Source organism: Macaca thibetana, chromosome 11 (assembly GCF_024542745.1).
Source record: "Macaca thibetana thibetana isolate TM-01 chromosome 11, ASM2454274v1, whole genome shotgun sequence".
Classification (NCBI taxonomy): domain Eukaryota; kingdom Metazoa; phylum Chordata; class Mammalia; order Primates; family Cercopithecidae; genus Macaca; species Macaca thibetana.
Window position 1 is genome coordinate 80,617,567 of NC_065588.1, and position 20,599 is coordinate 80,638,165.

The 20,599-nt window shown below is 35.0% G+C and overlaps 1 pseudogene; it reads right to left on the bottom strand.

Moving 5' to 3' along the window:
* Positions 1–8,987: 8,987 nt before the first annotated feature.
* Positions 8,988–10,245, bottom strand: LOC126931640 (ribosome biogenesis protein WDR12-like; annotated as a pseudogene).
* Positions 10,246–20,599: the final 10,354 nt, after the last annotated feature.

A 20,599-nucleotide genomic window follows, 5' to 3' on the forward strand; every position in this document is an offset into this window, starting at 1 on the left:
ATATGTGTTTAGACAAGAAATCATGAGGGATTTCTGGAGAGGTGCAATTTTCTTTCCAACCTAGATGGTGATTACATGGCATTGATTTCAGTTATGCGATATGTTGCATTATACAATTGTATGCACTGTTGTGTGTCTGTGTGTATATATAGATAGATAGATATAGATATAGATATTATTTTTCACACTCTTAAAAAGGGAAATAAGCAGATATATTTATTTTCAATAAGAAATCCAGAGTTCAAAAAGCAGACTTGAAATCTGTAATACTTCTAAAGTAACATTTGTATAATTAATAAATGGAAGACCACTTGGTTAAACAGAAGTAAACAAAGGGTTTATTAGCAGTGTCATTTGGCTATAAACTTGAAAATTAGGCATGGAATAGTCTACATTAATGTGAATTACATTTTCCCTTATGTATGTACAATCTAAAATTTTATGTGAAATGAGAGATAGTGGTGTGGCTTACCATCCAGTCTAAATACTTAACATTACTGCCAACCCGATATAATAAATATATTCAGACCAAGTTGATACACTAAAAATGTGAATTATAACCAATTATAAGGGCCCAGTAAAATCATAGGAGAGATAGATGAAGTGACACAATATTATATGTTTTACTTTTGCATCTCTTTCAATAGTTTATTATTCAGACAAATCATAATCCCAGAAAGATTATACTCTCTTGGTGGTTAACTTCAACAGTGCAAGTAAAATATTTTAGTTCTTCAAGGACTAAGTTATACATCTCAAAAGATGCTAGTCACTATCTAGATTTCTCTAATTCCCTAGGCATTCTTAACTCTTTCACTTGCCTATTATGGAATTTTTAAAATTTAAATTTTCTTTTATATATCTGTTGCCATTCTCGCTTGCTCAGTTGCTCACTCACTATAGAGTTTAAGTAAACCAAGACCAGGAGAAATTATACTGAATCTTTCTTTTGGTGTTGTTGTAAGATTTTCTCACAATCTTTTTTGCTGCTATAATTTCCGTTATATATATATTTTTTCTCACTGAATTCTTCTGTCACAACCTATCCTTTTTCATAGTTCATACATTTCCAATTATGGCAAAAAGGTATGTAAGGACTTCCCAATACCTCCCAAGAGTTGTCTGACAACTCTTTCTACACCATTTATGGTATTTAAAAATCCCTTTCCCGTCTGGATTTTGATCTCGCTTTGATGGATTTGTGCTAAGCAACTTCTCTTTCCACTGGACATTTTCTTTCATTTGAAGCTTGATTTAGGGGGATATATAGTCACTCCAACTTTACATAGAAAAACTCTTAAGTGATATCTCCCTTTTAATATGAGGACATTATATATTTCCACTGCATTATACAGAACTACCTTGAAGGACAGGAGGAATTTCTCTTTTCATAGACTCAGTCCATCATTCCAGAATTCTAATTGTGTGATGCAGATTACCTGAGGCTATTTTTTCAGTATCTTTCCATTCCTTAGGTGATAGCAGTCATATCAGTTTGGGTCAGTTTGATTTCACCTAAGGGCTAGAAGGCCAATTTGTATTATTTAAATGTGCTAGCTGCTTAGTTGTCTAGCCTAGACATAAGCCTGGTCCAGGGACAGCTAGACACAGTTGAATGGAGATGGTAACACACAGAAATGTGACTTTAGTATTGAGGAATGACAGAGACCCTGGCTTTTCTGAAAAACATGGATTCTTATGGACATGTAAATAAAAACTTGCTATTAAAAAATGAAGTTTTAAGAAATCATTCTAAACATTTCTACTGTATACATTTTAAGTTGCCTTATTTTAAACTTTGAGTACCATTACTCTTTCTCAGCTATTAATTGCTAAATGTTATATCTTGAAATTGATAATATAAATTGGGTAAGTAATATGTAGGGCACAAGACATGGGAGCTTAAATGGCTAAGTATAATTTGTTTTTCAGCTTTGTGTTTTTAGGTTTGGGTTCCTATAAAATTTAATTTTGATATTAAAACCAAAGTTTTACAACCAAAGTAAAGAATACCCAGTTTTCACAGTAATCATTTTTTTATGGTTTTTCTATTTTGCTTTTTCCCCAGTGAAAATAAAATTCTGTGCGATATTCTGAAAGAGATAAATCAAACATTATGCAATATGTGGTAGTCTGTGGTTTCTGAGGGAAATTAATAACATCTGCAATTGGGAACTTTGTTGAAACCAAATCTCAAATAAATGGCACCTCAAATGCTATTATTGACTGGGAACATTACTGTCTAAATAAAAATGAAAATCCATGTTTCAGGCTGTTATTATTTCCTTGCTTCAAGTTAATTTCCTCTACACCACCTTTCCCACTGGTGACAGCCACTAGAATTTTCTCTAACCACACACGTATTACTGTTCAGATGCTACAAATAGCACAAAACATATCCACACTGGAAAAACCCGGAATGTAGCTGTATTTTCATTGTAGGTTCAAAGTACTTTTTTAGAAAATGATAAGCAGATACAGAAGTTAGCCCCAGTAGCATTCCAGCACCCTTAAATATAGTATTTTAATATAAATATCTATAATAATTTTGTCCTATTTAGTAATTAGGTCTCATTTGCATGTCCAAATAATACTGTGAGAAGAATAGGTTGTAAAATAATAATTATGTGAAATATCAACTATAAAATTACTGAAGGACACATTTTGAAACTATTCGGAGTGTGCTGACATAGGATAATTCTTAGTTATTACATCAAGAATCAGACTAGTTTCTGGGTTCTCGGGTATTCATGTATTCATGAAAAAACATTCCATTTTATCAGGTTTCTTGTCCTATTCTTGAATAATTCTATTTTACGTTCTATTTTAACTGCAAAAATCCACACATTTTTCAGATTAAGAACTTAGAGCTTTTTAGAAGTTAAGCGAATTTCATAGTGATAAATAACTCATTGAAAGAGCCAAGATTACAAATCTGGTCTACCTGATTCCACAGTCCATGATTTTTCATTCTTCCTTACTATTCTCCATTATTCTCATCAATATCCTACAGGCAGATAGTCCTCATTCCCAACAGTTAGGAAAAGCACACTCATGGTGTCCTGGAAAATGCAATGAAATCAGTTAAAAGTTGTAGGCAATGGCATCAGGTAGAAGGCACCATAAAAGTTGAGCTAGAGGCAAGGGGGTTCTAAAATAGAGAAACCCCCATAATCATGACAAGAGAGGAACAGATACAATTGATGTATATTTAAAATATATAGGACATAACTCTTTTGATGTTAAGTATGGAGAAGATGTAGGTTGCAGCATTTCCTATGACTTTTGAAGCTCTAATCAAAATATGAGTTAGGGCAATAGATTTACCATTTAGAAATTTAGAATTTGGAAGCCATGAGACTAAGTCTGTTAACTTTTCAGATTCAGCAGTAAATTAAAAAAACAAAATGATTCAGGCACACAGAAAGGAACGGACATCTAATGATGGAAAGAACTTCTGGTCCATGATAAATAGAAATATCCATCCTAATGGCTTTCAAGTTCCCACTTGCACTCTATGGGAGGTCTGGATATATCTTGATCTGTCTATGGGTGTCTGTGGGACCAGAGTGGCACATTAAAAAAACACTAGCTTGAGCTTATTTGAGTAAGTTTTTGTTCCTTGTAACAACAACAACAACAATCCAAACCAAACAAAAATCTCCTTTTAACTGAGAAGAAAAATAAATTGTTGTGGAATGTCTGCATTAACCGTGATAGACATATACAGGGGTTAAAGGCATAAAGAATTAAAAGCCAGTAAGAGAAATTGTAGACAATAGGGTACTTTAGGCATATATACACAACTATTTTCCAGAAATCTACTGTGATGATCCTAACTCATTGATGAAATAAGAGATCGTGTATCCATATGTCAGAAATTTTAAGGAAATTTATCAATAAATCAAGTTCAAATTAAATCAAACAGAAGGAAAGGCTGCTTCCAAATAACATAGTAAAGAAAAGTAATTTGTTTTAAATAGGATAATTTCATTGATGTTATCTTAGATTTCAGTTTTTATCTTATTAATATAATCAAAGATAAAAATCCATCTAGAAAAAAAGAAATGAAAAATTTATAAATCCGTGATTATATACAGTTATGCTAAGTACTATGAAAAATCTAGTTGAAATAAATAGCATTCTTATTAAAAATAAATTATCAGCTTGGCTTTAGATTTAGAAGAAAAAATGACAGTCAAGAAAAAATTGAGAAGCATTTTTAGGTGAAAATGGCTCCAGTCTTGCCAATTTTTTTTTTTTTTTTTTTTTTTTTTTTTAGAACCTGCTTTCAAACAGATAAGGAATAAAAATCCCACTGTTGGGTACTAATCTAAAGATAATTATCTATCTATGTACCTACCTACATATCTATCTAAACATAGTGTATGTATATGTAAGCTTATATATATGCTTAAGTGTAATAAAATTTAAAAAATTCTTTGAAATGTAAAATAAATATGACATAATTAGGGTCAATCTCTGGAATGTAAAATATATTGACATAATTAGGTTTAACCTTTTGGGTTAAATCCTTTGCTGTATTTACAAAGCAAATTTTATGTTAACTTAACCATAAACAAAAGCCTATAATATCACATTATTCCTTACTTTAAGGAAGAGGTAAGGATTCTGCAAGTTAAAAAAGAAATAATGTTTTTCTTCATCTTATACCATACGAAATATATATATGTGTGTATTGATTTTCTTCCATGGTTTCCATCTCATAACCCCATAGTCCTTGTTATTTACTAAGTGACTAAAATGATATCTTTTGTTAAAGTATCTTTTGTCTTTGATTCCTGAAGCAACTTTGGAACAGACTCTTAGCGATAAAGGTAAAAGTCTCTGGTTATAATGTTGGGGTACTTTAGGCCTTAGAAACAAGACTCAGAAAACAGAATCTCTCTGACCTTCTCCTGCCCTCCTTTCACCTGCTCCTTTTTCTAGCCAAGGCTGTCCATAGAAGCTTAAAATATATTCTTCCCTTGCCTTTATGTCTTGGAGCTGGCCATCAAGATATTCTCTGACCCACCTTGCCTGATTGTAAGTCATAGACTAATTTCAGAAGGGGTTCTGCTCCATACTCAGAAGGAAAGAATGTTGTACAGAGATACCAAGAAGAATCTGAACAGGCAGACCTTGCTGGGTTTTCCCACTCAGTCTACTAGTATTAGATCACACCCTTTTTGTCCAATCACATTTCAACATGGTTGTCCATGGTTCAATCATGCCTATACAATGAAGTCTCAAGAAAAGGGCCAAGAGGAGGGGCTACGGTGACCTTCTGGATAGCTGAACTGACAGAGGCTTACAGGAAGGTGAAGAGGAATTCATTCACGTGTCGGCAGGGCACACCCCAACTCCATGGAAACTGAAGCTCCTGCGCTCAAGATCCTTCCAGATCTCACCCTACGTATTTCTTTGCTTCCCTTTTTGTGAGCTACTATAGCAAATTAACGGAACCTGACAAAGAGGTTGTGGAAACCAAACTTGAAGCTGAGCCAGTTGGTCTGAAGTTCTGGAAGCCTGGATTTGTTACTAGTGTCTGACATGTGGGCTGTCTTGTGGCTCTGAGTCCTCAATCTGTGGGATGTGATGCTATCTCAGGTTAGAGAGTCTCAGAATTGAATTGGAGTAGAAGACACCTGGCTGGTCTCTGCTACAAAATTAATTGCTTCCTGGTGGAAAAAATCCCCACACATGTGGTGTCAGAAGCATGCTGTGAGAGTATAATGGGAGAAACTGAGTTTGTTTTTTCCACTTAAACCATTCATGTTTTTAATTCTGTCTTAACCTAAGTCATATTCATTCAACAATGTATGACTCCTATGTCAGGTATTCCCTGGTCATAATGTTCTCTAGCCCTTTGATTTGAAATTCTGACTTACATAGCATGCACACCTTTCTCAGAACACTTAAAACATCTATAGAGACATTAGGCAGGCGGAATAAATTGTTACCAGGAAGGAAGGCAGGAAGAAGAGACAGGAAATAAACTGTTGTATTCTATTGAGTACAAGGCACTGTGATGGTTACTTTATCTTTAATTCCTAATAACTCCAAGTAGTAATTGTCCTGATTTGGCAAATTGGAAAACAGGATCAGGCATGGTGATTCTGACTTTACACCCCAAGTTCTCCTCAAGCAAACTAGGGCATGCTGTGCTAGTACTGTCAATATTACAGCAGTGAATTCAAAGTCAAGTGAAAAAATCTCGGCTACAACAATCAAAGGTATTAGAAGATAGTGGTTAAGAACACAGGCTCCAACATGAGGTGTCCTAGGTTCAAATCCAGGTCTGAGATATATTAAGTTTATGACCTTGGGCAATTTATGTAACTTCTCCATGCTACAAATAGTTCATCTGTAACAATGGGATAATAAATTCTGCTTCCTAATTTATTATAATTATTCAGTCAGTTAATATGTATAAAATATCTAGGTGAGTGTTTGGTTCACAATAAGAGCTTTATAGATTTGCTAATAATGTTGCTGCTTAAAATTAAACCCTAGAACTATAAAGCATCTTTCTGTGCATCTTCTACAAACAGGACATTGTGCATTCCTAGCAATCCCTTTTCATCTTAATCCTTCAGTCTAAGAATTTACTATCCTAAGTAGAGTAGAATTTTCTGCAGTTTTCCTTTTCAGTATTTATGTCTTTTCTCTCTTTTTTTTTTTAGCTTTTAAGTTCAGGGGTGCATGAGCAGGATGTGCAGGCTTGTTACATAGGTAAATGTGGGGGTTTGTTATACAGATTATTTCATCACCAGGTATTAAACCTGTATCCATTAGTTATTTTTTCTGATCCTCTCCCTTCTCCCACCTCCCACCCTGATAGACTCCAGTGTGTGTTTTTCCCTCTACGTGCTTATGTGTTCTCATTATTTAGCTCTTTTCTCTAACTTAAAGTAATTTATCCCTGTGATGCTTAATTTTATGTGTCAACTTGGCTGGGTCACATTACACAGATATTTGGTCCAACTTTATTCTCGATATTTATGTGAGGTGCTTTTGGATGGGATTTACATTTAAATTATTGGACTTTGAGTAAAGCAGATTACCTTACATAATGTGAGTTGGTTTCATCTAATTAGCTGAAAGCTTAATAGAAAAAAAGGCTTGATAAATCCTATTCTATCACCACCCCAAACTCCAGCAAGAGGAAATTTTCCAGCAGACTGTCATCAAACTTCATCTGCTCTTGCTGATTTCTGCAATAAACTGTCTTCATACTCAAACTGCAACCTCAGCTCTTTCCTGTGTCTTTGTCTGCTGGCCACTTTGTAGATTTTGGACTTGCCTGCCTCTAGAATTGGGTGAGCCAATTATTTAGAATGAATAAATATATTTCTATATGAACACACATTCTATTGGTTCTGTTTCTCTGGATAAACCTAGTACATCTTGGTTTTGCATTTTCTGACTCTAATTTTTCTCAAACTTTCCCCTCATATCTTTGGTAATTTGGGATTTTCTCCTGCCCAGTAAAATCAATGAAGAAGAAAAAGGCCATCTGCTCTTTCCTGCCAACTTGGATAGGAACATTACAAAATTCACAAAATAAAGGATATTTTATCCAACCAATTCTCTTGATTTGGGAAAGGAAAGAATCCATAAGTTTCTTTCTACCTTTCCATTCTTTTCAAATGAAACTAGTAATGTTTATCATGGGCTTTTTTTTTTTTTTTTTTTTTTTTAATGCTAAGAATATTTTTGATAAATTGAGTTAGAAGACCAAACAATCTTCCAGAGTATTTTCCCTTTTGGAAGTAGCATTGGCATGAATGAGTCTGAAGAAAGGGAACCATCATAAACAGTCTCACATGGGCTCACATAGGAGCTACTTCCTTATCTTTTCCCCATTTAAAATCCATAAACTCTTTGGAACGAAACCCTTTTGTCCACAACATTCCCAGAGCACGTACACATTAAATCCTGAAGTTTTGTATAGTTGTCTGGTACTGGAATTAACTTCAAGGGACATCTAGAAAAAAAAAAATGCTAGACAATATCAGCATAGTATCAGATAAAAATAATTTAAAAAGCAAAACAAAATACTATGTTAAAAAACAAAACAAAACAAAACTGTTGAAAACAGCCAGGACAAAACATTGCAGATAGCTACAGTGCTGTGAAGAAAAAACAAATGCTAGACAATATCAGTATAGTATCAGATAATAAAAAAACAAAGCAAAACAAAATGTAATGTTAAAAAAAAAAAAAAAAAAAAAACTGTTGAAAACAGCCAGGACAAAGCACTGCAAACAGCTATATAGTGCAATGTTAAGAATGTGGGATCTGGAGACAGGTACTACAACTTTACCACTCACACTTTTTTTTTTTTTTTTTTGAGACGGAGTCTCGCTCTGTCGCCCAGGCTGGAGTGCAGTGGCCGGATCTCAGCTCACTGCAAGCTCCGCCTCCCAGGTTTACGCCATTCTCCTGCCTCAGCCTCCTAAGTAGCTGGGACTACAGGCGCCTGCCACCTCGCCCGGCTAGTTTTTTGTATTTTTTAGTAGAGACGGGGTTTCACCGTGTTAGCCAGGATGGTCTCTCGATCTCCTGACCTCGTGATCCGCCCGCCCGTCTCGGCCTCCCAAAGTGCTGGGATTACAGGCTTGAGCCACCGCGCCTGGCCTCACACTTTCTTAAAAATTAAGGTTTATGTTTTTTATTTTGTATTTGTAATGTACCCTTTTATGGAACTTCAAAAGAAAATCTTAATTCAAATTAATACCTTTAAAAAGAAATAAAAACTCAGTTTATTTTCAAGAGTGTGTATAGGGTAGTAAATGCAGGCCACATTTTATATTTTCTAAACATCAACTATTCTATTATAAAATAAAAAAGTGGTATGTTAACTATTATAAAGGGTGAAACTATTATATAAACTTTAATCTAAAAGGCTGCTTTCTGAATCTGCATCAATGTAATTTCATGATTCTTTACCAATATTTATAGAAAGAAACTCTATGATCAAATTATAATTCACCTTCATGCCCCACATGGGAAGTGATAGCTGAATATATGTAGGAATGTAATTCATTGTCTGCTCTTCCACTGAGGAGTAGCCCTGTGTTTGTCCAGTCTACATTCAGAATTTTGTCTTCATGAGCAGCTAGATCATAGAATGGAGCCTTAAAACTTCTTGTATTCTGCAGCTTGACAATGTCACCTAAATATACTGAAATCAGCTGCTGTTCCTGAATAGAAGACCATTTTACGGATGTCACCCAGTATGTGAAATTGGGGAAAACAACAGCAAAAAAACTATCTTTAGTTTAGGGATCCCAGTTTTATATGTGTGTCTGTGCTTCCAGATGCTAAACATTTACAAAGTAGAGAAGAGAATATACAATACTTTATTTCCTGACAAAGTTGGGTTAAGACTGCTGAATTCAACATCCCACACTCTAATTGTGTGGTCCCAAGATGCACTGCAGATTCTTTCAACATTTGACCACAGAACCAAGGAAATTGCTTCCTTGTGGCCAGAGAGGGTTAGCAAAAGAGTCCTTGTTAGTCCCAATTGCTCTGTTTTCTGTTTCTTTCTCAATTTGTGGATTCCCCCATTTCATCTTCTTTATCTATAGGGACTGTAAACTAGATATTTAATATTTTATCTCATCAACCACTGCAAAATATAGTTTCTGAGCTATCAACAGCTATATAATCTACATTTCCAGCATGATCTCTGCAGCAGTGTAGGGCTTTCCCTGTTTCTCATTAAATTCTACTCCAATAAGACAATACTCTAATCAATGGAAGAATTCAGTAATAAGCAAGACATACTGTCTTTTTTCACCCAGGCCACATTTTTCACAGCATCTGTATGTCTCACAACCATCATCTCTTCCAAAGATCAGAACCCAGAAGTCTTATCATAAGAACCAGTCAAGTTACATTCCTCTGACCCTTTAATTGAACTGCTCCGGTCATCATAGAATATGCATTGCTCTGGCTGGTGGGCAGTGTACTTCTCCACATACTCTAGTTCCAGAATCTCTTCTGATGAGATGATCTCCAGGTCCACGTGTTTGACCAAGGAAATTAGCAGAAACTGGCCCTCAGTAAGGAAATCAACTCCACATGTGTGTAGAACTCATATTTTTCCTTCAGCAGTTTATTCATGATGTTACTAAGGTCAGCTACGTCAGAGGCAGCAGAGATTGAGAAGAGAACATCATCTGTGATATATTTCTTGTTATCACTGTAGAAGCGTGTTTGGAATGGAGACATGGCAGGGAGTACACACAAGACTTGCCCACAGAAACATAGGGGTTGATATTCAGAGAACAAGAGCTCTGCTCTCTTAGGATTAAAAAATGGCGGCCGGGCGCGGTGGCTCAAGCCTGTAATCCCAGCACTTTGGGAGGCCGAGACGGGTGGATCACGAGGTCAGGAGATCGAGACCATCCTGGATAACACGGTGAAACCCCGTCTCTACTAAGAAATACAAAAAACTAGCCGGGCGAGGTGGCGGGTGCCTGTAGTCCCAGCTACTCGGGAGGCTGAGGCCGGAGAATGGCGTGAACCCGGGAGGCGGAGCTTGCAGTGAGCTGAGATCCGGCCACTGCACTCCAGCCTGGGCGACAGAGCGAGACTCCGTCTCAAAAAAAAAAAAAAAAAAAAAAAAAAAATGGCAGCTGAAAATTAGACTGAATATGTAACTGAGAAGCTCCATTTGAAAGCTGGCTTCCACTTTGTTTCCTTGTATCTCTTCCTATATTTTTAATTAATTATAGAATCACATATATTTGATTTTACAAAAGTAATATAGACAGATTTAATGTACCTTAGTTTTCCCCAGTGGTAATGTCCTGCAAAACTGTAGCACTATATCACAATCAGGATATTGAATTGATGTTGATACTGTGAAGATATAGAACATTTTCATCACCACAAAGAACTTTAATGGCTGCCATTTGTAGCCACATTCACTTTCCTCTCACACTCCCAACTCTACTCTCACCATTCCTAATACCTGACAACTATGAACCTGTTTTCCATTTCTATAATTTTGTCATTTCAAGATTGTTATATAATTGAAATTATACAGTCTGCCCCTTTCGGAATGGGCTTTCCTTACTCTGCATAATTATCCAAAGATTCCTCCAGGATACTGTGTGTATTAATAGAGATTTTTTCTTACAATTTCTGAGTACTATTCCATGTATGGGTGTACTAGTTCATTTAGTCAATCACTCATTGGAGATCATTCCAATTATTTGTGGATGTTTTATATATATACACAGATACATATATATAGACACACACACATATGTATCTGTGTATATATATACAGAGATATCACAGATATATATGTACACACAGATATATATGTGTATATATATCACAGATGTCAAGATATATATATCTTGTATATATCACATATATAACTATCACATACATATGTGACACAGATATATATATGTGTGTGTGTATATATATCTCACATGTGATATATATATATATCACAGTTTATTTATCCACTCATTGATTGATGGGCATTTGGGTTGGTTCCACAATTTTGCAATTGTGAATTGTGCTTCTAAAAACATGCAAGTGCAAGTACTTTTTTCAAATAATGACCTCTTTTGCTCTGGGTAGATACCCAGTAGTGGGATTGCTGGATCAAACTGTAGCTCTACTTTTATTTCTTTGAAAAATCTCCACATTGTTTTCCATAGTGGCTGTACTAGTTTACATTCCCACCAGCAGTGTAGAATCTTGTATCTGGAAATTTGCTGAATTATTTTATCAGTTCTAGAAGGTTTCTGGAGGAGTCTAGGGTTTTCAAGTAAACGACCATATCATCAGCAAATGGGGACAGTTTTACTACTTCTTTACTATTCCCTGATCACCATACCCAAGGCAACATCTACTGTTTTTGATTTTTTTATTATGTCCACTCTTGCAGGAGTAGGGCAGTATCACATTGTGGTTTTGATTTGCATCTCCCTGATCATTAGTGATGATGAGCATTTTTTCATATGTTTGCTGGTTGGCCATTTGTATATCTTCTTTTGAGAATTGTCTATTCATGTCCTTAGCCCACTTTTTGACGGGATTGTTTGTTTTTTTCTTACTGATTTGAGTTCATTGTAAATTCTGGATATTAGTCCTTTGTCAGATTTATAGGTTGTGAAGATTTTCTCCTACTCTGTGGGTTGTCTGTTTACTCTGCTGACTGTTCCTTTTGCGGTGCAAAAACTCTTTAGTTTAATTAGGTCCCAGCTATTTATCTTTGTTTTTATTTCATTTGCTTTTGGGTTATTGGTGTGACCCCTAAAACATGATAAATGTAAATAAGTAGAGAAATAAATATAAAAAGATGTATTTACTTACCAGCTTTGTCCACTGAAAGGCCTGAAAGTTAACAAGCACACCTCAGAACTTGGCCTTATATACCGATTTTTACTGAAAATGAAATTGGAGCTCCTTTGGAGAAATGGTTGATTCCAAGGCTGGGGGAAAGAAAAAACAAATGAGCATTGAACATCTTGTTATTCCAGAATATAAGAAAGTGATGACAGAATGATACAGCCATGTCAAAAGAACCCAAAAATTAGTTCAAAGAATCTCCCATTGATCAAAACAGGAACACACTGAGCATTCAAAGGAATAATTATATTAGTGGATTATAAATCATTGATTAAAATAAAGACCTATGAATCTACACTGACATAAATAAATAATTAAATGCATCATACGATGAGGAATGGGATAATTATGTAGTTTCAAAGTACCTCTCCATGAAATGCTTATTTACATGGAGAAAAAACTGAATATCTTTGTAGTGCAGAAGCCTACAGACCCCACCCTCATCAGGTGATTACTGTTAATTTCACCTGAAATAGGACAAATTGTCATTGTGTGTCCATTCACAGAATGCAATAAGAAGTCATAACATCTCTACTGTTGCAAAAATGCATAATATGAATCTCATCCTGAAGAAATATCAGACAAACTCAAATTGAGGAAAATGTTGTGAAATAATTGGCCTTATAATCTTCAAAAACTTCAACATCATGCAAATTAAGAAAAGAGTAAGTAGATGTTCTTGACTGAAAGAGACAAAAGGGACACAAAGCCTATGTGCAATTGGAGTCCTTCAACTGGATCACTTTGCTGTAAATGGTATATTTGGAGCAACTGATGTGATTTAAATCTATTTGATGATGCGATTATAGTAACATATCACCTTAGTAGGAAATATTAGGTACTATTTCAGCATTATTTCTATAAAATGTTTCTGTCTATAATAGCACTCACCTCACTACATTCTAATTCAAAGTAAAGTATTCTAATTCAAAGTAAAGTTATTGGATTTTATCATTTATAGTGTGTAGTATGGTGTTTTATGGAGCAAACTATAAAATGAATAAAATAATTATCAATTTAATTCAAAGGTAAAATAAATTCTAGAATGTCTATATTGTTAAAAAGTATACTCAGCAAAAAATAAAATTCAATGGCTAATCAGGGAAACCAGGCATTTCTTAGTCTAAAGTGAGAAAAGAAATCTAAATGATTCCCAAATAAAACCTTTTCAATGGAAATTTTAAATTTTTTGAAAATATTCTTTTAAATATTTTTACAGGTTAATCCTCTTGCTTCCTAAACCAATAGTGAATTATAGAAATTAATTTTCTGCTCATTTTACATTCCAGTATATATATATATGTATATATCTGTATTAAGTTTTCAAGATGATTTTTTAAATCTTCATTTTTGTGTTATAATTGTGTAATTGCCCAATTTTTTTTTCTGACTGAATTTTGCTTATATTCTTTTTCCATAGCTATTTCCATAGCCCCTTTTAACCTTTTGATCCAATAATATTTCTACTCCCCAAATATTTGTCAGTACCACAAGAGTAACTCTTTCAATTCCCTTGTATAAGGACACTTGTTTGGAACCTTTGATTATAGCAGTAACACAAATGACAGAAGGAGGGAATTGAAAGTATCCCTTTACAAAATTATGAAGCCATATGTGAAGTGGTATAATATTATTTGAAGATTAATGATAACGATGTTTATTGTAAACTCTAAGGTAACTAAATAAAAGTAAGAAAATAGACATAATTAATAAATAATTAGCCAATAGTGAAGCTAAAGGGTTTTATAAAAACACAAGAAGTTGACAGAAAAAATAATGAGGAACAAAGACACAAAAAAGATCCACGACATAGAACAAAACTACCAAAGGATTGTAAATTTCAACCCAGCAATGTGAATAATTACATTAAATGTAAATAGTCTGAACACACCAATTAAAAGATAACTATTGTCCGGCTTGATACAAAGTCAACACCCTCGCATGCAACACCCTTTATGTACAAAGACATAGATAAAAGTAAAAGAATATTAAAATAGGTGGTTCAAGCTCCAACTGGAAGAAAATTGGAGTGGTTATATTAATATTAGACAAAGTGGGATTCCAATTATTTTAGTAGTTACCTTAGAGTTTTCTTTAGGTAATTTCATGGTTTCAGCCTCAGATTGTCTTTAATCCATTTTTATTTGATTTTTGTGTATGATGAGAGATAGGAGTCAGACTTACTCTTGATCTATCCCCCCAAAAAAGAGTCTAAAACCAAGTCTCAATGAGATTCATAGGAGAAAAAAAAATTGATTTGCTCGAGAACAAAGAAAACAGATTCTGTTTACTTTTCATCAGAAATAGTCAAAACCAGAAGTCATTTAAAGTGACATTTTAAGTGCAGAAACTAAAAAAACAAAACAAAACAACAATAAAAAAGAACAAACTGAAAAATAGATAAAATTGTTGACAGAAAGTGTATATGCAGTAAAAATAACTTTGTAAAGCAATGTTTAAATGACATTTTTTATAAAAGATGAAAACTGAAAAAGCTTGTCACTACAAGACATGATAAAATATCTTTCAATCTGAAAAGAAATGATAGCAGATGGAAATTCAAATGTACAGAGAATAAAGACCATTGGAAGTCTGTGAGGAAACTGTTTTCCAAGGTAAGTTAATTAGTTGCTCAACATGGTCATAAATATCTCATGTTTTGTTCTAACCTCCAATTTGACATCCTTAAAAAATATCATATGCAATATGTCTGTCAATGTTCTAAGCATCACTTTTTGACACAACTACTAGAACAAGTGGAGGGGATAATTTCCCTGAGTTTTTAAGGAGTGCAAAAACGTTTACCAGACACTTTAGAGCAAGTAACTTTGGCCCCAATTGAGTCATGTGTCTATTATCTAGCCAATCATAGCCATGGTGCTTGAATGGCTATGATTAGTGTATAACAGTCACCTGAAATGGAGTATATTACAAGGTTTCACATTGAAAGTTCTCACTTCCATGAGTATGGAAGCTCCAATGTTCACTCCAAGGTCTAAATATTTTTGTCTATTTACCTTCCACTAAATAATGCTATTTAGCTCTAATTGGCAGTCCAATATTTACATATTTAAAATGGGAATTATTCCAATGATCTGTCTTTGAGTGGTTAGCTGTGAGGTTTTAGGAATAGGTAACAATATGCCCACCTTTTATAAAAGGTCACAGATCCTTTATGAAAACTTGAACTATAAATCTTTAGTTCTCAGGATGAATTGAAGATTGAGGGAAGAGAGAATATAGAAGCAGACATCTGAAATACATTATTTTGAGAAACAAGATCAGAAAATGTTTCCCCGTGGCATACGGGTTCGCTTACCTCTAACTACAGAAGCAGGAACTTCATCTTTGGAATCTCCAATGTAAAATATTCCCAAGCTATGATGAATACTATTGGCCAACTAGGTCAAAGAACACTAAAGATATTCAATCCGCCTTCAGATTTAGCTCTGTCCACAGTAAATGTTTCTGGGATTCTGGGTTGATTCTCAAAATTTTCTTAATCTTTTATCCTTTCCACATTCTATAGGCATTATCTTTTGTATCTCAAAGTTTTTACGATCAGTTTCTAGCTTCTCTGCATCCCATCTGGACACAATTAGGGTTGTCTTTACTAAGGGCAACACTTTGAGCAACAACAGACTCTCTCAGTATGCACCTCCCTCTGTTTACTCCTCTCTGCTTTCTGTAAGACCTGTTCCTTCTTGCTTCTTTCATTCCAGATGTCCTTCTGCCATCTCCAACTCCACAAAGCCTACCATCCTTGCAGACCTACTCAATGTCATCTTCTTCAGCAACACATCCTTGATCAATTGTTCCTAGATCTTGAACTGTAGTTACACATCTCAGAAAAGCTTTTAGACATGCAGAAAGTCAAATGTTTGAGAATGTTTATGGCAGCATTGAATGCAACAGTGAAATATTGGAAACAAACTAAATGCCCAATAACAGTACAATGATAATTTTATTTTGCTGAGTGTCTACAATAGAATATACTAGAATGAATAATTCAGTATATACGGCTTATACATAACATAAATAAAATAAAATAATATAACAATTAAAATGTATAAATTAAAGCATGTTTACCAACGTAAATTTCAAACCAAATATTAAGGGAAAAAAAGAACATTTTAGAAGAAATTTTGTAGTAGAATAATATTAATGAGATACTTGCAAACAGATTAAACATTGTTTAGACATGTATGCATGTATGCAGATATATAATTTTCACAAAGGAACACAATTATGAGGCCATAGAACACAAATGTTGAAGCGGAGAATAGAAGAGAATGATCTTGGAGACAAACCTAAAATGTGATAATTTCACATCTGCTTAGAGGAAGAAAGGTGCATCTTTCAGATTGCACCATAAAAAAAAGAGCTATTCAAAGAAATGAACTTAAATTGTGTCAAATTAAAACATAATTCTTTACCATTGGATTATCTGTCTTGTCTCTACTGTCATATTTTACCAAGAACACTTTTCTTAAGCTCATTCATATTTGAATTTCATATGCCTTGTTGTTAACCCAGTTTCTGACTGAACTCTCAGAACCTGGTGTACACTTAAACTAAGCTTTTCCATCACCTCAGCATTCTTTCCAGAAGTTGACTTTCCCCTATGTGCTAGATTATTCTATCGTTGATTTGGTTTTGCTGAAAACTATGTTGGCTATAATTGCTCTTCTTTTAAAGTGTCAGCATAGAGTTAGTCAAAAGTAAATGTACACAAAATTGGAGAGTCAAGATGACATGACTGTATATTTAGAAAACCCCATTGTCTCAGCCTAAAATCTCCTTAAGCTGATAAGCAACTTCAGCAAAGTCTCAGGATATTAAATCAATGTGCAAAAATCACAAGCATTCTTATACACAAGTAACAGACAAACAGAGAGCCAAATCATGAATGAACTCCCATTCACAATAACTTCAAAGAGAATAAATTACCTAGGAATCCAACTTACGAGGGATGTAAAGGACCTCTTCAAGGAGAACTACAAACCACCGCTCAGTGAAATAAAAGAGGACACAAACAAATGGAAGAACATACCATGCTCATGGATAAGAAGCTCACCTTTCATTCTGAAAGATGCACCTTTCTTCCTCTAAGCAGATGTGAACTTATCACATTTTAAGTTTGTCTCCAAGATCATTCTCTTTTATTCTCCACTTCAACATTTGTGTTCTATGGCCTTAATATTGTGAAAATGGCCATACTGCCCAAGGTAATTTATAGATTCAATGCCATCCCCATTAAGCTACCAATGACTTTCTTCACAGAATTGGAAAAAACTGCTTTAAAGTTCATATGAAACCACAAAAGACCCCGCATTGCCAAGACAATCGTAAGCCAAAAGAACAAAGCTGGAGGCATCATGCTACCTGACTTCAAACTATACTACAAGGCTACAGTAACCAAAACAGCATGGTACTGGTACCAAAACAGAGATATAGACCAATGGAACAGAACAGAGCCCTCAGAAATAATACCACACATCTACAGCCATCTGATCTTTGACAAACCTGACAAAAACAAGAAATGGGGAAAGGATTCCCTATTTAATAAATTGTGCTGGGAAAATTGGCTAGCCATAAGTAGAAAGCTGAAACTGGATCCTTTCCTTACTCCTTATATGAAAATTAATTCAGGATGGATTAGAGACTTAAATGTTAGACCTAATACCATAAAAACCCTAGAAGAAAACCTAGGTAATACCATTTGGGACATAGGCATGGGCAAGGACTTCATGTTTAAAACACCAAAAGCAACGGCAACAAAAGCCATAATTGAAAAATGGGATCTAATGAAACTAAAGAGCTTCTGCGCAGCAAAAGAAACTACTATCAGAGTGAACAGGCAACCTACAGAATGGAAGAAAATTTTTTGCAATCTACTCATCTGACAAAGGGTTAATATACAGAACCTATAAAGAACTCAATCAAATGTACAAGAAAAAACAAACAACCCCATCAAAAAGTGGGCAAAGGATATGAATAGACACTTCTCAAAAGAAGACATTCATACAGCCAACAGACACATGAAAAAATGCTCATCATCACTGGCCATCAGAGAAATGCAAATCAAAACCACAATGAGATACCATCTCACACCAGTTAGAATGGCAATCATTAAAAAATCAGGAAACAACAGGTGCTGGAGAGGATATGGAGAAATAGGAACACTTTTACACTGTTAGTGGGACTGTAAACAAGTTCAACCATCGTGGAAAACAGTGTGGCGATTCCTCAACGATCTACAATGAGAAATAACATTTGACCCAGCCATCCCACTACTTGGGATATACCCAAAGGACTATAATCATGCTGCAATAAAGACACATGCACACATATGTTTATTGTGGCACTATTCACAATAGCAAAGACTTGGAATCAACCCAAATGTCCATCGGTGACAGACTGGATTAAGAAAACGTGGCACATATATACCATGGAATTCTATGCAGTCATAAAAAAGGATGAGTTCATGTCCTTTATAGGGACATGGATGCAGCTGGAAACCATCATTCTCAGCAAACTATCGCAAGAACAGAAAACCAAACACCGCATGTTCTCACTCATAGTTGGGAATTGAACAATGAGATCACTTGGACTCTGGAAGGGGAACATCACACAGCAGGGCCTATTATGGGGATGGGGAAGAGGGGAGGGGGAGGGATGCCTTTGGGAGTTATACCTGATGTAAATGACGAGTTGATGGGTGCTGACGAGTTGATGGGTGCAGCACGCCAACATGGCACATGTATACATATGTAAGAAACCTGCACTCTGTGCACATGTACCCTAGAACTTAAAGTATTAAAAAAAAAATGAATGACTTTCACTCTCTGAAGGTCATTCTCAGAGATGATAAGGGTCAGGTGTAGGTTTAAGAAAGAGTTCCAATTTGTCTTCCACCTTTCCCACTTATGCAGCTCTCCTCTCCTGCTGCTATCTTTCCTGACACAAGTCCCCTACCAGGAACTTTGCTGTAATCTTATAGTGGCAGAAACCATTCAGAATCCAAATTTCCCTAACAATCCCTTTGTTTAGTTTTAATCAAGCAGCTGGATAGAGATATTTCTAATTTTCAGGTTTCCCAGAAAGCTACACCCTTTTCTTCTGTGTCAGGGCTAATGAGCATCTTTTCTCTGATCTTTCAATTACCATTCAGACCTTGCTTCCCCATTTCCTCCCACAATTGGGCAAACTCTAATTCCTGTAATAAATATCTATCCCACAGTCCTCATAATGATTGTACTTTCTTAGTTGAACATCAGCTGAAACAACTATCATCCCCAAACCTGAGTATATTCTTCCCTCCCTCTCCTCATAATAGCAAGATTTGTGCAGGAAGTAGTATAATCACATTAATTATCTCACGAGTACAAAGTAATAAGACTACCAAAATGACTTTCCACTTCTCCACTTTCACCAAGAACATTTTATCTTTTATTCAGTAAATTTATGAGACTGTAATGACATTCCTGTGTTTGGAATGAAGCTTGTTCTAAGTTGATGGAAAGGACCACATTGTATGCATGACAGATGTCCTTGCAAAGCAGGAGAGAATACCAGTAAGTCTTAATGGTGTTAACTTGCTGATGGTATTCTTCAATAAAATTGTCTTTTCTTGCAAGAATTGGGTCCAATACTCATAAACACATATGATTGTGTTAATCAGCCTTGCTGATTAGCTATAAAGATTACATTTAGAAAGCATTACTGATTAAACTTCAGTAACTGTTGCCTGAACCTTCCAGATAAGAATTAGCCACCCCGGCAACCAAGACTAATAAAACCATTGTCAAGTCTTGGACCCTCTTCTGAGCTCCCAATAAACAGTAATCAGGATCTGGAGATTTGACCCAGAACAAATTCACAGAACTTACTTGCTGTGCTTTGCAAATAAATTATTATATAAATGTATATGCAGTTAACCTGTACAACTGGCAAGTTAGCCATATAAAAATAATTGCTTTAGCAAGAAACTAGAATTCTTGAACAACAGAAACAAGAAAAGCATTACTTGGCATACTGGTAAGAAAAAATATACTTCTGTCAATTCAGGACCTTCTATACCTTCACCCATCCTATAGCCCCATCTGTGTTCTTATGTGTCAATTAACCTACTATTAAACAACCAATGTAATTCCATTCCCAATCATCAACAGATTTATCGTATATATTAGAATAAGTTGAATCTTTG